The following is a 6,030-nucleotide window of genomic DNA, read 5'->3' as shown; positions in this document are numbered from 1 at the left end:
ATGTGTTATCCCTGCGGTGGTGGTCATGTGGAACACATACTGCTGTAAAAACGATTTGGATGCATTATGTTCGTTATTTGCGTATCTTTTCTTTGACTTGCGTCAGCATCACCTATCGGCTGTTTTTTGTTATTTTTTTCCTTGTCTTAAAAAATCCCCGTGACCTAGAGATACTAACCCTGCAAACCGTTTTTTATTTCGGTTATTTTTCCAGTTTTTATGAATTTTTGAAGTTTATGCGGGTTTTTTGCCCACCCTGTGCATTCTGTGGAAACAATCCATCAGAAAACATCGAGCACGATACAATCCAGATTAAAGAAAATTTAAAAGAAAAAAAAAAGAAATATATAGGCCTATATACCAACGAAAATAAGATTAAACACACGCTAATTTGCACTAATTAACATTTTATATAAACAACCCATCAGAGAGACAGAGTGATTTAAAATTTTTTTTTATCAAGAAAGTTAACTTTTCAGAAACGAAAATTTTGGTAATTTTATCCTAATTTCCGATCTGAAATTTTTTTTTACATGACCATGAACATAAATAATTTTTTTAAAAATAGATAAAAAAGTAGTTTTTTTTTCTAAAATTTCTTTTGTGTCGTGTTGCACAAGATCTTCCTAAAATCATAACTACAAATTATTTTAATTACACAAAGTTTACGTTAATTAAGGAATGTTAATCAATTTATGTTTATTGAAAAAGTTTATTTCCATTGATTAAAAGAGGCAATTATTTTATTACTTAAAAGGCAATTAATTATAAATTTACATTAATTAAGAAAACATGCTTAATTAATATGCAATTTCCTAAAACTTTTCAAATATGTTATTTAAGTAACTAATTACATAAAAAAATTGTGGAATAGTAAAATTCGAACTATTGACACGCGAAATAAGTTACTTCATTATTCTGTATATAATAACATTAATCAATTCTAATTTGCAATGAAGCCCATTCAAGCTAACATGTTCTTAAATTGAAAATAATGATCCCGTATATCAATTATAATACCATTAAAAAACACTATTACTGAGCTTAAATGCATTCAGGATAGATGGCAGCACAAGTCACACAAAGGAATCAGAAAACAGTTTCAAAATGCAGTTTAAACTGTATTTCGAAAGATATTTGACCTTTTATGCTCAAATCTGCGTGCAATAAGCGGTGAAAAATTGAATCTGTAAAACACAAACATCCAATTTTTTTGATCGAAAAAATTCCCCATCATTCTCCAAAATACAAAATTTAAAGTGCCAGAATGAAAGCAGAAATTATGATTATTGCGATCATTATTTTTAAAATAATAATTTGTCATAATTTTTTTGTTTAAATAAAAAAGCTTATTTTTTTTTAATTATCTGCAGGGCATGGGTGAGTTTGTCTAGCCCAGAGATTTCCGAACTTATTTGTTCTACATTGCACCATTTCTAAAATGAAAAAAATGCTAAAGAATTCTACGCTAAATACGTAGGACGTGCCGCTACTTTGTACAAATATAGCTCATGTCATCTCCTCGTTCAATAACTAATGGAAAGTATTGAAAACAGTTATACACAGTACAGGTGGCGGAAGAGGTTCTAGTACCATTGATGTCTTTGTGACGTGTAATATAGGGGGGAATCTAACTTCATGGAACAAACTTTAACAGGTGATATATGACACCTTAACAAGCATTTTTGGTCGTAGAATGTGCGGTCGAATTGCATAAGCGAAGGCGGTAGAGGTTGTTTTTACAGAATGCACCGTAGCACTCTCTTCACCAAAATCAGATATCATATTTTTACGAAGTATTTGCTGTGATACCGTGTTCCCCGAAAATAAGACCCGGTCTTATATTAATTTTTGCTTCAAAAAATGCATTAAGGCTTATTTCAGGGATAGGGCGTATAATAGGAGCATCCTGGAAAATCACGCTAAGGCTTATTTTTTGGTAGAACAACTCAATTTTTGAATGAAGACAGAAACAAAAACATTTTTGAATGATGGTTACATAAAAATCGACAAAAAAAGTGCTTATGGCCGGGTTTACACGATACAAGTTTAATAAAAGATCTTCTATAAACTTAATGGTACGGTTGGTGCCAAATTGTTTCATCAAAGAGCTTTTACCAAACTTTTATAGTGTAATCCCGGCCTGTGACAACGGCATTCAATGGGTAGCAGAATATGTCATAGGCCAGGATTACACTATAAAAGTTTTTGGAAAAGTTCTTTTATAAAACTTTAAAACAACAACTATTCGGTTACATTTGCTCGAATGCACCCAATACGCTTATCGGTTGCATTTTTGTAGTTTTATGAAAGTACTTTTACAGTGTAATACCGGCCATATGCTGTTTTCCTATTTATCATCAGAAACTCTGTAAGTAGTAATTTTCTTCGTTCCCTTTGATAAAAGTCAAAGTCTTTTAAAGATCACACTACAAAATATTTTTAAAAGCTCTTTGATAAAACTGGAGAAAATCCACCAATAAGCCAATTGGTTGCATTCGAGCGAATGTAACCGATGCGCTTATTAGAAGCAATTTTCAAGTTTTGCAAAACTTTTGCAGTGTGATCCCAGCTGTAGGCTGTTCATCTCTCGTCCGAGGACGCCTTCTTGGATGTTAACGAAAATTTCAATGAAAACTTAACGATATTCTTTATTTATATATTTGCTCGATAATAAATAATAAAAAACTATTATCATTTTATATACAGGGTGGGCAAAAAATCCGTAGAAACTTAAAAAATTCATAAAAACCGGGAAAATAATAACCGAAATAAAAAACGGTTTGCAGGGTTAGCATCACTAGGTCACGGGAATTTTTTTAAGACAGGAAAAAAAAATACAGTCGATAGGTGATTCTGACGTATACAAGTCAAAGAAAAGATACGCAAATAACAAATAACAAATTGTTTATTAAAGCAGTATGTGTTCCACATGACCACCACCACATTGGATAACACATTGCAAGCGAGTCACAAATCCAGTAACGGCAGAGTGCAGCAAGTTCAGATGTATACCTGACACCTGTCGGGGGATCGCATATTTCAGTTCCGACATATTAGATGGACCAGATCGATACACCCGGGTATCATTACATTTGTACCACGCCCAGGGCCGTCTTAAGAGTATCATGGGCCCCCGGGCCAAGTGGTTTTTCTGAAGCCCTACCTGGTAAATTCTAGAAAATTTTTACCTGGTTTCATTTTTGTGAGGCCCTTTTTCACTTGAGGCCCCCGGGCCGAGCCCGGGTGGGCCCATGCGTTAAGACGGCACTGACCACGCCAACTATCGGCTGTTTATTTTCAGTTATTTTTTTCCTGTCAAAAAAATTCCCGTGACCTAGCGATGCTGTCCCTGCAAACCATTTTTCATTTTGATTATTTTTCCGGTTTTTATGAATTTTTCAAGTTTCTGCGGGCGTTTTGGCCATCCTGTAGTTCAATACATCCGATCCGTCATGTGTCGTAACGACACACTAAATGCGTCTCATGGACGATTTCAGCAAGGGATTATTTTCGAGGTAGGGCTTATATTAGAAGCATCCTGAAAAATCATGCTAGGGCTTATTTTCGGGGAAACACGGTATGTGCTGTCAACCATCCGAGGTTGCATACGCACCTTTGGATTGGAGTTTTTTTTATATCGGTGTAAGGACCATAATCAAGGTTATGCTGCGCCAAATAGTGATTAAGCGGTACAACGACTTGGGGTAGAATTGGCGTTACCCCCAAGTTACCCCTTGAGAGAAGACCTACCCACATTACAATACCCTGCACCCTATAATTACGAGCATTTGCGTATGCAAGAGAGATCTTTAGAATGGGCCATATTTGGTTTTGATAACACAAGGAATCTCCCCCAGAGAAATTTTGAGATAATAACCTTAAGAAATGGATAAAAATAACATACAGTATAAAATAATTTCCCTTCGATATCTTAATTTTTTACTAAAATATTTGAAAATATTTTTAATTTTCCATCATCTTGGGGAAGAAACGGAATCCCCCCCCCCCTGTTCTATTCTGCTTACTAAGCCACTGTTCCCAAACGTATGAACTCATAGACGATACGATATTTCACTAGAAAATTTCGCAGCAACGTATAAATAAAAAGGTAGGGGGAAAACTTATCTTTATATGCTATACGCGTGTGTAGGCAACATAACGGGGAGAATCACGATTTCAAAAACTAGGAAATGAGGAGAGCGATTCTCGGATTTTTTCAATAAATAAATTTTGTCTTTTTCTATTCAGAATAAATATTAGTTTTCATATTTTCCCACTAAAGTGCACAAAAGAGCATTTGCGATACTTGTTTCAATAAGATTTCATTAGTAAATATTATTATTAGGAAATCTTATGTCGAATTTTAATGCGTTATACTGAATATATGTGCTCAATAGCTGAATTAATCATTTGAAGGGCAGACATTATTCCAAAACCCATGGATAAAAAATGTAAACAGATTCTCTCTCCCTCACTATGGGACCATCGTTCCCCTTCAAAGAAGCGTTATTATATATTGATTTGATATATTTACGCTGATCAGGACGTTTTTGTTTAGGAAATTCTTTCGGGATATCTTAAATCATCAACGTTACCCAACAACCAAGGGGGTCATGACCAACACTTTGGGAACTACTGTATCAAGGTGATAGCGGTATAAAAGGAAAACTGTTTTCAGATAGTCGTATCTTAAGGGCGGCAAAATAGTGTTCGCCTCAGTCGGCAAAATTTCTAGCACCGACACTGTTTCGAAGGACATGTCCTCCTTTTTGATGTCATTTCCAGCGTCGTCCTACGTTTAAGAACACTTTCCTTTTTGTCCTCCTATTCAGACTTCGAGATTTTTTTTCCTGGGAATTTCTTTTTTTCTCACTCTGAAACGTTATCTCTTCATTGATAAGAGCCTATTTAATGAGGTTTCCCCCCTTACATATACACTTTAACCGATCGCCGTCAAAATTCCCAGTATAGAAGAACCCAAGTTGCCTCCTTCAAACGCAGATGTTACTCCAACCACTATCCAGCTTTAAGCTGGGATCTTCGGCAGGCCCCCAAGCCAGACAATTCATTTGACATTCCGTAGTAAAAATTTTTAGCATGAAAAAACAAAAACATTATGATTCTCTCTCTCTCTCTCACACACACACGCACGCACGCACACACAAGTTTTTCAAGTCTAAAGGTATTAGTGCTATTATAATTGCAGATTTTGCAAAGATGGTTCATAGTCAGAGTTGGGTAGACAATCAGCAGTTTCTGGAGAGCATTTTGGCATAATCCATGATTGTTTAAATCGTGGCATCTCAATGTACACAGTCTGTCCAGTGGGAAAGGTGACTGATAAGAAATAAAATAAAAGACAATGTTTATTTTTTACTTACTCTAGCTTTTATTCAGAACTAGCCATAATACCCGGCGCTTCCCGGGTTTTCTTCAATTACTGGGTGGATTGGAAAAGTGACAAACCATTATAAAGGAATAAACTGTTATAATGGCAGAATTAAAGATTTGACGAACCATTGTAAAGGCATATATACACGTCTGAAACGCATTGTTGGGAACCACGGTAACCAAAGTAAACGTTCCGAAAGTGATTGTTGAGGCCCCAAAACCATTGTTGCCACACAGTTTTTCGCCCATTTCGGGCATTTGCCCAGCTCTGACGAACTTTTAAAGTAGCCTACGGTTCAATTCTGGTCCTGTTTGGTATATATGCAAAATCTGGCGACGATCGGTCTAAAACTGCAGATTTGTATAAAGAGCATACATACATACATACATACATACATAAATACATACATACATAAATACATACATACATAAATACATACATACATAAATACATACATACTTTCACATTTATATATAAGATAGACTCCTTGTGAGTCAATACAGCCCTGGAAGCGGTTGTAAAATTTTTGAAGCAATCCCGAAACTCATTCTTTGGAATTGCCTCGAGAATCGCGGTCGTAGCCTTCTGGATGTCTAAAATCGTGTCGAAACGCTTTCCTTTTATTGCCAATTTTA

The sequence above is a fragment of the Pholcus phalangioides genome, unplaced genomic scaffold, assembly GCF_987345545.1.
Source record: "Pholcus phalangioides strain wild (caught in Gottingen) unplaced genomic scaffold, Ppha-v1.0 ptg000004l_1, whole genome shotgun sequence".
Lineage (NCBI taxonomy): Eukaryota > Metazoa > Arthropoda > Arachnida > Araneae > Pholcidae > Pholcus > Pholcus phalangioides.
Note: the sequence above shows the minus strand (reverse complement) of the source record.